This window comes from Neofelis nebulosa, chromosome 3 (genome assembly GCF_028018385.1).
Source record: "Neofelis nebulosa isolate mNeoNeb1 chromosome 3, mNeoNeb1.pri, whole genome shotgun sequence".
NCBI classification, from domain to species: Eukaryota; Metazoa; Chordata; class Mammalia; order Carnivora; family Felidae; genus Neofelis; species Neofelis nebulosa.
In genome coordinates, this window is record NC_080784.1 from 124,817,142 (window position 1) to 124,830,632 (window position 13,491).

The following is a 13,491-nucleotide window of genomic DNA, read 5'->3' on the forward strand; positions in this document are numbered from 1 at the left end:
ATAGACATTTCTCCAAAAAAGACATACAAAAGGCCAACAGACACATGAAAAGATGCTCAACATCACTCATCAGCAAGGAAATGCAAATCAAAAGTGCAATGAGATATTACCTCATCTGTCAGAATGGCTAAAATAAAAAACACAAGAAACAGCAAGTGTTGGCAAAGAAGTGGAGAAAAAGAAACCTTCGTGAGCTGTTGGTGCAAAAGCAAACTGGTGCAGGCACTGTGGAAAACAATATGGGGGATCCTCAAAAAGTTAAAAATAGAACTTCTCTATAATCCAATAATTGCACTCCTGGACATTTATCCAAAAAATACAAAAACACTAATTCAAAGGGATACATGCACCCTGATGTTTATAGTAGCATTATTTATAATAGCCAAATTATGGAAGCAGTCCAAGTGTCCATTGAAAGATGAATGGATAAAGAAGATGTGATCTATCTATCTATATATATATCATGTGATATATATATATAGATATATATACCATCAAAAGAATGAAATCTTACTTTTCAGTGACATGGATGGAACTAGAGAATATTATGCTAAGTGAAATAAGTCAGAGAAAGGCAAATACCATATTATTTCATTCATATGTGGAATTTAAGAAACAAAACAAGTGAACAAAGGAAAGAGAGACAGAGACTGAGATTAAGAAACAGACTATAGAGAACAAACTATATAGAGAACAAACTGATGGTTACCAGAGAGGAGGTGGTTGGGGAAATGGGTGGAATAGGTGATGGGGATTAAAGAATACACTTATCATGATGAGCACTGAGTAATAAATATAAATGCTGAATCACTATACTGTATACCTGAAACTAATATCACACTGTATGTTGATTATATGGAAATTAAAATTTTTAAACTTAATTAAAAAATTGTATGACACCCCTATAAAAAGAAAAAAAAAAGTAATGCTTTACTGACTGTACTTCTGAAAACTTTGAGGGCTATGTAGTACTAAACTGAGAAATTTCCTAGAATGTTTATCAGACCATTTAATAATCACTCATTCTACAATACACAATTCATACTGTTAATTTTAATTATTCTTCAGGTACTAATTCTAATTAGGTAAGTATTTGTCCCTGAATATGCAAAGGAAATATAAATCATACTGAACCTTACTAGTATACTAAATGGCCTTCAATCTGAAATTGTAAAGCTATGTTGTCCATCCCATTCTTTTTTTTTTTTTTTTAATTTTTTTTTTCAACGTTTTTTATTTATTTTTGGGACAGAGAGAGACAGAGCATGAACGGGGGAGGGGCAGAGAGAGAGGGAGACACAGAATCGGAAACAGGCTCCAGGCTCCGAGCCATCAGCCCAGAGCCTGACGCGGGGCTCGAACTCACAGACCGCGAGATAGTGACCTGGCTGAAGTCGGACGCTTAACCGACTGCGCCACCCAGGCGCCCCTGTCCGTCCCATTCTTAAGAAAAACTTCCTCTAGTAATAATTCTCCCAACAAAAAATTTTATCATAAACTTTATAATATTAAAAATAATATTATTTTTAGTATTAATTGATTAGGCTAAAGTTTTATGCTTTAAAGGTAAACTCCTCTTGATTTAAAAAATTCATTAAGACTATTTTTTTAATACGAAAGAAAACTTTTACATTAAATCAAGAGGTATTATACTGAATGATGAGGCATTAAAAGGGCTGCCATTAACAGCAGAAATTAAAGTAAGATACTATCCATATAATTGTTATTTACTGTTTTGCTGGTATTTCAAGCTAACATGGTAAGTCATCTAGAATTACAAGGGAAAGAGGAAGCAAAAATGTGACTGTGCAGATGTTCTGCTTGCAAAATCAAAAAGAACTAGTTTAAGTTTTATTTTAACTACTAGGTGGGTTTAGAAGGTAGCTGAATACAAATAAAAATATAAAAATCAATACAGATTTAAAATTGATCTCCAACAATAACCACTTAGAAGTTATAATGGCAAAAATTCCATTTGCTATAACAACCAAAAAATGTAAAATAATATGAATACTTAAAATGAGGTATGTATGGAAAGCATATGTACCAAACTACATCTCACTGAGACACAAAAAAACTTAAATAAAAGAAGATATAATCTGTGTTCTTAGATTGTTACAGGAATATGACAATGCAAATTTCCAAAATTTCTGTTATATACTAAACCCATGAAAATAAAAATTTTTGACAGATTTATAGAGAAATTTCCTCCATAAAGCTAATATAATTAAAATAGCATGGCTACAACACAATAATAGACAAACAGATTAATGGCATAGAATAAAACTCCAAAATTGGCCCAATTACATTAAATTATGTAGTTATTATATGATAAAAGGAGCATCATCAACCAATAGGGAGACTAAACAACACAGAGTATTGGGGAAAAGTGACTGTCTAGAAAAATATAAAATTAGATCATCACCTTATACCGTATATCAAAATAAGTCATAAACATAATTCTATCAATTAATTATAATATGTATATTTTATTAAAAAGTTTCCATTAGGAGAATGATTAAATGTTTATTATTTCACAAACTCTCTCATTTATAGAATTGAAAGAGTACATAATGGTGAAACTTTAATCTTTGTTTCAAATGGGTACTCAGGAAATCTGAATTACCAGAGGTAAAAGTGAAAACATTTAAACCATGTAAGGAAGGTTGCTAGAGGAAACACAACCACCATGGACTATGGTACTATGGAGGTAAAAGGTATGATACTGCCCATACATTTAATATCAGCTTCAAACATTTATAATCACAGTAAAGACACTGAATACAGATTAATCAATCTATTACTTTGTGCTATTTTCCTTTAAATATCAACTATACCCTTCTGTTGAGAATTTCCATTAAATATCAACTATACCTTTCTGTTAGGAATGTATTAATTCATTTCTAATTCACTATATCAGTCAAAAGTCCAATCTATATACCTCATATTCTTTAACACATTCAGAACATATTGGGATAGTGCTTAATTGATGAGAGAAGCCAGTTACACAAAACAATGAGCAAAGGTGGGAAAAAGAGAGAGAGGCAAACCAAGACAAACTCTTAAGTCTAGAGAACAAACTGATGGTTCCCAAAGGGAAGGTGGGTGGGGGATGGGTTAAACAAGCCATAGGGATTAAGCAGGGCACTGGTGATGAGCACCGGGTGTTGTATGGAAGTGTTGAATCAGTATATTGTACACCTGAAACTACTATTACACTATGTTAACTAACTGGAATTTAAATAAAAACTTAAAAAAAAAAAAAAAAGAAGAAGAAGTCAAGTGTGCCTGGGTGGCTCAGTTGGTTAAGCATCTGACTTCGGCTCAGGTCATTCATAATCTCGTGGTCTGTGAGTTTGAGCCCCACATCTGGCTCTGTGCTGATAGCTCGGCGCCTGGAGCCTGCTTCAAATTCTGTGTCTCCTCTCTCTGTGCCCCTCCCCCAGCCTGCACTCCATCTCTCTCTTTTTCTTCCTCTCTCTCTGTCTCAAAAATAAACATTAAAAAAAAAAACTTTTTAAATAAAAAATAAAATAAAAAATAATAAAATAATAAAATAATAAAAAAAATAAATAAAAGAAGCCAGTTACATCAATCAAGCATATAACCACAGAAAACCCACAGTAGCTGTCCAGGCAGAGTTACATGCAACCCTGTTCTGTTGAAAAAGAATGTCAAAAAAACAGAGCAGCACAAACCCCATCACTTTTCCCTCAACAATAACTTAAAAGTGTACTCCTTAGTGATAGTAAGTCAGCACTGGTACTATGAATATTGAGGACAGATCCTTTTAAGTATATATTTGGCATATAGCATCATTTCTCTTACATATTTTACTCTCTGTTAGGAACAGAAGAAGTTTTTCAAATTTAGCAAACTTAAGAAGCAAAATGGTAACATTTATAGCTAATGTTAGAAAACCAGGTCTTCTGCCAATGTTTTAATCACAAAGTACAAATACCAATGGAAGCTTATCTCCTTCTGGAGAATGCACAAAACAAGTGCTTTTATTGCTCCTTATGAAGTACAGCTTAAAAGCACCTCAAAAGGCAAACAGCGTCCAGTATCATAGTTATACTTTGCTTCTGGTGCTAATCTCATGGCCTGTGACAGATTTCAAGACAGTCTTTCTCATTCCTCCAATCAGATTCAAGCCTTTCTGCAAACTCCTGGATACAAATATATTTGGATATACACTGTCCTCTTCTTTCTGCTTTTGACTAAGTGCACAGAACATATCTTGGAACCAATATGCTGCCTCTTCCTTAGAATGTGACCCTTGACTAATGAACTTAAGTTCATTATTTTAAATGTCTTCTTATAAATGTCCTCTCCTACACTGAATAACCCAATTGTATTTTATTGATGATGTTGCATTTTCCATCATATCACACTGGGCAGCCCAACTCTTAAACCCACTTTAATCAGCCACCAGCCACCATTCAAGAAACAATGGCTTATAGAAATCAAGTATTTGTAAATACCTTAAAAAATTTTTTAAATGAGATTCAAGTAAATGGAATAGAGAGTATTATGCTACATAAGTCAGAGAAAGACAAATATATGATTTCACTCATATGGAATTTAAGAAACAAAACAGATGAACATAGGGGAAGGGAAGGAAAAATAAGATAAAAACAGAGAGGGAGGCAAACTATAAGAGACTCTTAAATACAGAGAACAAATTGAGGGTTGCTGCTGGAGGGAATGTGGGGTTGGGGGGCCCTAAATGGATGAATGGCATTAAAGAGGGCACTTGTTTGAATGAGCCCTGCGTGTTTTATGTAAGTGATGAATCACTAGGATCTATTCCTGAAACCAATACTACATTGTACGTTAACTAACCTGAATTTAAATAAACTTTTAAAAAATGAGATTCAATATATAATCAATATTTTAAAAACTGTTAATAAGGTTATTTTATTTTATTTTATTTTATTTTATTTTATTTTATTTTATTTATTTTTTGGTACTAAGTCTTTGAAATCTACAGTGTGCCTAAATTCAGACTAGCCTCATTTCAAATGTTCAATAGCCATGTCAGTGAAGGAATACTGGACAGCATGAGTTTAGAGGATTCCTGTGGAAGACTAGAGTATAGTGTTCCCTGGGTTTTTCCACATTTAACTGTTTTGTTGTTGTTGTTTTTAATAGCCTTGATACTGAGCAGCTTACCTCAATATAAAATACTTATTCCTTGAATTTTTTTTAAAATACTGTTTCATTTTGAATTGCTTTTATATTGCAATATATTGCTGAGAAGTCTGATGCCAATCTGATTTTCTTTCCTTTTTAAATAACTTGACCTTTTTGAATGTAGGTCCTAAGGATTTTTTCTTTGTACTTATTTTTACTTTTAAAGTAAAAGTTTTTGGGGAGCCTGGCTGGTTCAGTCTGTAGAGCATGTAACTCTTAACCTTTGGATTTTAAGTTTGTGCGCACATTGGGTGTAGAGATGACATTTTTTAAAAAATCTTTAAAAAATAAAGTAAAAAATTTTACTAGACTAACTCTCTGAGTTGACCATTACAGGTCAATTTTTGCAAGTACATGGCTGGCTCTTCCACATCATGTAGATTGTGGTCTTTATTTCAGAAAAGTTCATAGTTTTAAATATTAGCTCTGTTTCAGTGTTGTTGTTTTTTTTTTTTCCTTTAGGGCTTCAATTGTGTGTATGTTGGATCTTTTTGCCTATCTTACATATCTATCAATTTACCTCTGATCCTTTGTTTTGTCTTCATTCTTTTGCCTGTTTTCTTCAAAGCCCCTTAATTTTCAGTCACCTCTATTCTTTCCTGATACCTTATAATCCAGTTTTAATTACTAAAATGATTCTTTTTCAGGATGCCTGGGTGGCTCAGTCAGTTAAGCTTCTGACCTCGGCTCAGTCATGATCTCAGTTTGTGGGTTTGAGCCCTGTGTTGGGCTCTGTGCTGACAGCTCAGAGCCTGGAGCCTGCAATGGATTCTGTCTCCTTCTCTCTCTGCCCCTCCCCTACTCACTCTCAAAAATAAATAAACATTAAAAAAAAGTTTTTAAATGATTCTTTTTCTTCAATCAGTCTTCTAGTTAACTCTTATTTCACATCATCCTGGTATTTATCCAATTTTATTCCAAGTATCTGAAATTCTTACTTGAGGATTTGTTTTCATATATGCAAACACTTAAAGATATTTAATATAGGTCATGGTGTTCTGTTACTGATAACTGCTTTATGGTTGGCTTAGGAAGAAAACTTTTAATAGCTAAAATGTTGGTTCTTATTGTCTGCTTTATTCATTATAGCAATTTGTATGTTTATCACCTACAATTTCAAATTCTGTATATACAAGCAATAAAAATGTATGCAAAAAGGGTAAAGATCTGGGATCAACATCTAGGTTTCTAGTTCAAAAGCTCCCTCTTCTGAACTTAAACCAAAGGGGATTATTAGTGTGTCTTCTAATTTTATGGTTTTCTTACTTATACAGAACACTTAATTTCCCTATTTTGCTTCCTTCTTTCCATCCACCACCAAGTCTGCAAGGCAGAATAAGCTCATCCTCAAAAGTGGCACTCACTTGATCTGTTACCTAGGGTCCTGTTTTTAAGTCTCTTCCTTTTGATATCTCAATAGCAAATATTCTAATCAAATCTAAGACCAGATCTTAGTATTTTCTCAGGCTAGGACTTTTTCTTTCTAAAGGCAATTTTAAATATGTGCTATCACCCTTGGGGTCCTGGTTCAATCAATTTTCCTTTCCTCTTTTCCATGCAGTTTCTGCAGTCTCAATGAACTCTCTCTATCATGGCTCTGATGCTGAGTAGGCTAGATTTTGATATTTATTTCTCTCCCTAATAATTTGAAGGTTTTAGTCTAACTTCTAGTTATGCTTAAGACATAAGTTATGTTAATTGGTTTTACTTGATCTCTTTGTTGGAATGCTTCCTGGAGTGTCCGGCCCTGGACAGTGTATGACTCCTTTTTAATATAGTAGTCCTCTCAAGTGCAGGACACATAACAAGCTTTTAAAACACACACAAGAGAGGCGCCTGGGTGGTTCAGTTGGTGGAGCGTCCGACTTCGGCTCAGGTCATGATCTCGCGGTACGTGAGTTCAAGCCCCGCGTCAGGCTCTGTGCTGACTGCTCAGAGCCTGGAGCCTGTTTCAGATTCTGTGTCTCCCTCTCCCTCTGACCCTCCCCCGTTCATGCTCTGTCTCTCTCTGTCTCAAAAATAAAGAAAGATCAAGGAGAAATCACAGCCAGAAAATTGCTCAGAACAGATATAAACAATATATCTGAACAAGAATTTAGAATAACAGCCATAAGACTAATAGCTGGGCTTGAGAAAAGCATAGAAGACACCAGAGAAACCCTTGCTGCAGAGACCAAAGACCTAAAAACTATTCAGTTTTTGCTATAACTGAGATGCAAAATAAACTAGATACAGTGACAGTGAGGAATGAAGAAGCAGAGGAGAGAATAGGTGAAGTAGAAGATAAAATTATGGAAAATAATGAAGGTAAAAAAAAAAAAAAAAAGAGGGAAAGGAAATTACTACATCACAAGAGGAGAATTAGAGAGCTAAGAGATTCCAAAAAATGAAACAATATCCACATCATAGGGGTCCCAGAAGAAGAGTAAGAAAAAGGGCAGGAGGTTTATTTGAACAAATTATAGCTGAGAACTTCCCTAGACTGGGGAAGGAAACAGGCATCCAAGAGGCACAGAGAACTCCCTTCAAAATCAACTGAAACAGGTCAACACCACAACATATCATAGTGAAACTGGCAAAATACACAGATAAAGAGAGAATTCTGATAGCAGCTAGGGACAAACGGGCCTTAACCTACAAGGGTAGCCACATAAGGGTAGCAGCAGACCTGTCCACTGAAACCTGGCAGGCTAGAAGGGAGTGGCAGGAAATATACAACATGCTGAATAGGAAAAACATGCAGCCAAGAATCCTTTATCCAGTGAGGCTGTCATCCAGACTAGAAGAGACAAAGACTTTCCCAGACAAACAAAAACTAAAGGAGTTTGTGGCCACTAAACCAGCCACGCAAAAAATTCTAAGGGGGACTCTCTGAGTGGAAAGCAGTAAAGACTACAAAGGACCAGAGAACATCACCAGAAACAGGAAATCTTCAGATAACAGTATGGCACTAAATTCATATATTTACCTGATATCTTTATTGATCTGTATGAGTTTTTAGAGAATGTGTGGAAACTTCTGACTTAGGTCACTTGCTCCCACTATTCTATGGCAATCCAGGAGTCTCAATTCATCCAGTACTGTCAATGTCTTTTTGGTGGACCATTTTCTCTACTTTAGTCTCCTCTATTCCACAATGCTATCTTTATTTAGTAAAAACTGAACTTTGATAATCTATGATTAGCACCACTAATAAGCCCTTATGGACTATGGACACAATAACTACAAGAATCACATAAAAGAAAACTATGTAAATGAGGAAAACAACATAAAAAATTTGGCTCGCAAAAGAAATATATTGCTTCTGTGGTACATCGTACGCTTCTATGGTACATTAAAAAAATTGAAATCCAGATATTACTATGAAAGAAGTAAAATAATTTTTTGTTTCTACTAAATTTGCAGTAATCTTTCATGGTCAGTGATTTCAGATTTAACATGGCTATTGAAAACCATCTGATAACAAGTTTCAAAGTCCCTTAGGAAATAATTTTGTTACCCAAAAGTAAGCCAATTCAGAAATATTAAAGGGCGCCTGGATGGCTCAGTCGGTCGGTTAAGCGTCTGCCTTTGGCTTAAGTCATGATCTCACAATTCCTGAGTTCAAGCTCCACACCAGGCTCCCTACTGTCCGCACAGAGGCCGCTTCAGAGCCTCTGTCCCGCTCTCTCTGCTCCTCCCCAACTTGCGCTCCCTCTCAAAAATAAATTTAAAAAAAATTTTTAAAAAGGAAACATTAAAGGTATGAAACAGACTAAAAGCAAATGACAACAGCAAGTTCTGTTAGAAAAGATTCAGAGTAATCTACATTAGCAGTTTGTATACATAATCTGGTATGCTTAGGATTATAGCCTAGAAGGGAGCCAAAAATCAAAATAAAGAATAAAAAAAAGAACAAGGGCTAAGAAATATCCTAAGACAAGTAGAGGAATACGATATAAAGTTAGGAATGTGGAACTATATACTAAATACATTTTTCTTTAAAGACAAGTAAACTGGTGTTCTCTCACAGGGTTGTTCTACAGAAAATCAACGTTTATGTGACTTGTATCAAGTCAGGCAATTAACTAAACAAAGAGTACAAAGATACATGATGCAATGAGACAGAGGAAAACAGCCTAATCCTTTAGAACAAGAATTTAAGGCTGTGTTGGTGATCATGCTGGCATTGTTTTGTGGTTCCCTCAGCAACAGAACATGGTCCCCACGCTCTTACAATGGAATAGAATTTTTTACCATGAATGGACTGTTAATTTTTTTTTGTCTTTGGACCTTTGATTTATGCTAGTAGTTTGTCTGACAAGGTGATTTAGATATCATACTCTCTAAGGACAATAACTGTCCTAATGTTTAGGGATGAAAATGTGGCCTATTGTTTTAAATTTTCAAATAAGCATGAAATAGAGTAAGCATACTACAATAAGCATTTACAGAGAATCTTCTATTCTCTGAATCAAAAGAGACAAGAGTAAATAAAATCTGATATCTTAGTGGATGGCCTTCAAATATTTACTAAAAACATTTTATGTTTTTATTTTTTTCTAAGTTTATTTATTTATTTATTCTGAGAGAAAGAGTGCACGCACATGCAAGCAGGGGAGGAGCACAGAGAGAGAGGGAGAGAGAGAGAAGTAGGCTCCACACTGTCAGTGCAGAGGCAGACACTGGGCTCGAACTCATGAAAATGTGACTTGAGCTGAAATCAAGATTTGGAAACTCAACTGATTGAGCCACCCAGACGCCCCTAAAAACATTTTAAAATTGAGATCTGAAGTATTTATGAGTAAATAATTGCTTCTATTATTAATTTAGATCAGAGATTTACACAAAATACTTAAAATGTTTTCCATAAAACCTGGTCAGTATTAAAATGTTCTAACTCATGCCTCTTAAGATTCTGGTGTGTGTGTGTGTGTGTGTGTGTGTGTGTGTATGTGTGTATAAAACGTTACTCCAAAAATTTAAGAAAGAAAATCACTCTGAAGTCATACATCAAAGCAAATATTCTAATTTCAGATTATGATTTTTGATGGGCAATTCAAATATACTAAATTCCCACAGTGTAAAAATTTTAAAAAGCATAATTTCTTTCCTTTCAGATTTGTCCTTTCCAATGACAGGTTAGTAGATTATAAAATAAAAATCTAAGTTCAGATTTTATTAACACACATTACCATCTTGTACAGAATGGAGAAATCATTGTTTCTTGATCAGGTGTAATTCTGGTACAAAGAGGGATATTTTTAGCTAAAACACCTGACACTAAGGAAGAATTAACACCAGAAGGTCTCTCCAAAAAAAAAAAAAAAAGCCAGTACAGATTCACTTAAGTTAAATGTTTTATAATTTTACCTTGAAGGGGATGAAAATAACAATGGATCAATCACTTCAAGGAAGAACAACTGTAGAAAATAAAGATCTTACCAATTTTTTTTTTTACTTTTTCTTGTTTAAAAGCTACATGCTAATTTTAAAAAAATACATCAATACCTATAAAATAATCCATTTGTCTGTAATTCAAGGGAAAAAAAGTTTATATATCATTCCCCTCTTTAGTAATATAATTTGAACCTATTTTAAAGAAAAAGCAAAAATTCAAGACACAATATTAAAACCTAGCTTTTGGAAACAAGTTTGTACTCTATACACTCAGCAAAAAGCCACACTTTACTCAGAATGTAATTTTTTTATTTGGTAGTTCAAAATAAATCCAAACTAAGAGTTCAAATCCAAATGCTAAATTCTGTCAGAGCAAGGGAAGTAACCTTATAGTGTCTATTCCTTTTCCTTTACATGGTGATGATAATCTGTCTTCATGGGACTATAAGAAAGATTAAATAACAGATATAGTCCCAAGTCCAGTGTTGAATACACAGGAGGCACTCAATCAATGACAGATATCACTCTTAAGTCATAGACTGAACATTTCCACGAACTCTGTCTTCCTGTGTCAAATTCTTTAGTGTCAATAGTCTTAGAGGTAAGGACACATGAATTTTGTTACAGAGTCTCAAAAAGACATATTCCTTTGCTCCCTTCTTGGGGAGTCAAGAGTTAAACTGGTAGCATTTGTTGGTTTATTAACACCTTGTGGCTACTTGGCCTTAACACTATAATATACAATTTCAAAGCTATTTTCAATCAGTGGGTTCAACGAGTAAGTCTGCAATGGATCTGAAATTTAATCCAACAATTATATACTTGTATTCCTTAAATCTATTCTTCAAAAAGTTATAAACTTTTGCTTCCTTTTTTCATTTCATTTCATTTCATTTCATTTCATTTCATTTCATTTCATTTCATTTCATTTCATTTCAACTTCACTTCTCTGTCATTAGTCTTTCCAGGACAGGACTTAACAATCCTCTACATATAAGCAAGAACACTGCCTCCATATCCTTCAGTTCCTGAACAAATGGTCCATCTAGAAAATTCTTTCATTAAACAGGAAAAAAAAAAAAAAAAAAAAAAAAAAAAAAAAAAGGCCACCGAAAACAAGAGTATAATAAAACAACTCTTCCCAAAAAAATGGGCTTGAGATATTCAATTTATTTAGGCTTAATCACATGATTATGTAAATCTGCCTATACAGGCATGTTTAAAAATCAGGTTCTTTCTAGGCCTCTAGACCTATGCTATCCAAAAGAATTTCCTGTAATCGTGGAGATGGCTTATATGTGTGATCTTCAATAAAGTAATCACTAGCCAAATATGGCTACTGAAAAGTAAGACTAAGGAAATTACTTTTAAATTATTAAATTTAAATAGCCACATATATCCAGTACAATGGACGGCACAGCCTTAGACACTCTGCTTTTCTGTTGTTTCTCTTTACCATGGTGAACCTTGCTCTTATTGAACTCCTTGTTTCAAACCCTTTCTCTGTTATCTCTAAGATTAAATAGCTGGACAGAGTTACAATCTCAAAAGCAAAGAGAACTACTAAAAAAGACTTTTCCAAGCTACCTTTAAAATGTGCTTTTCGAGGAGCACCTGGTTGGCTCAGTCGGTTGAGTGTTTGACTTCAGCTCAGGTTTGTGAGTTCAAGACCCACATCTCGCTCTGTGCAGACAGTGTGGTGCCTGCTTGAGATTCTCTCTTCCCTCCTCTCTCTCTGCCCCTCCCCCCTTTTAAAATAAACAAACATTTAAAAAATGTGCTTTTTGATGGAGAGTACTGCAATCATCTTAGATTTTCTAAGCATAGTACACTAAAAAATAAAGTAAAAAAGAAATAATACAAACATCTCTATTTGAAATTAAAACTCTAACACTACATACTTTCTCCTGAATTCTTTGACAGCTACATAATTAGTCCTAGAATAAGATAATGGTGTAATTAAAAACTAGTACAGCACAAGCCATAGCAGGACAAAGCAGAATTAAGGGAGCAGATAAAAATCATTCTGTACCTGTTTTCTGTGATACTACAAAAATTAATGAATGGAAATATGATGGATCAAGTGCAACAATACGTTAGCCAATGAAGAGCTGTATAATTTTTATCCCTGTTATTATTTACTACAGCATCAAAGATCAAGTCTTACTTCAGGTTTAAGGGATTTCTGGATGACTTACGGCTCTTTCCAATTAAATCCAAGCATAAACATTATTTTACATTATTTTAAAATAAAATTATTAAAAAGTTGACTTTTATTAAAAAGGAACCACCTGAGTGGCTCAGTTATCGAGCATCCTACTCTTGATTTCAGTTCAGGTCATAATCTCAAGGTTTTGTGAGTTCGAGCCCTGTATCAGCCTTGGCACTGACAGTGTAGAGCCTGCTTGGGATTCTCTCTCCCTCTCTCTCTGCCCCTTCCCTGCTCATACTCTCTCTCTTTCTCTCTCTCAAAATAATAAATAATAATAATAACAATAAAATAAAAATAAAAAGATGACCATAAGATCTCAGAAAAAATTTTTAGGTGTTTTAAGCTCCCCTCTGCTTCTCCTCCCCAGTCTCCCCACAAATGCACAGAAGTCTTGTTCAAAGAACAAAGGTAGGAGTTAAGAAGAAAAAACAACTATGTTGCTTATCTGTTAGGAATGAAATAATGGTCTCTCTCTGGGGCTGATATTAATGTCATCACCACCAATCAATTCCTTCTTTCTTCTGCCTATCAAGTTGGCTTTCAGTACTTTGAGAGTGGCGGGGGTGGGGGGGGGGGTGGGGTAGGTGGGGGGAATATGTGAAACAACCCCAGTATTCTGGGATAGGATTCAAAAGAACTCAAGTTATGTGAATGCAAGTTATGTGCTAAACTACATACCAATTTCTGAATGACTGCTGATTTGA

At 34.5% G+C, this 13,491-nt stretch overlaps 1 protein-coding gene across 3 annotated transcripts in view; it reads right to left on the minus strand.

Annotated features, from left to right (window-relative positions):
- The window catches only part of RAP1GDS1 (Rap1 GTPase-GDP dissociation stimulator 1), a 170,344-nt gene that overhangs the window by 127,403 nt on the left and 29,450 nt on the right, over positions 1-13,491 (minus strand). The window lies entirely within an intron of this gene.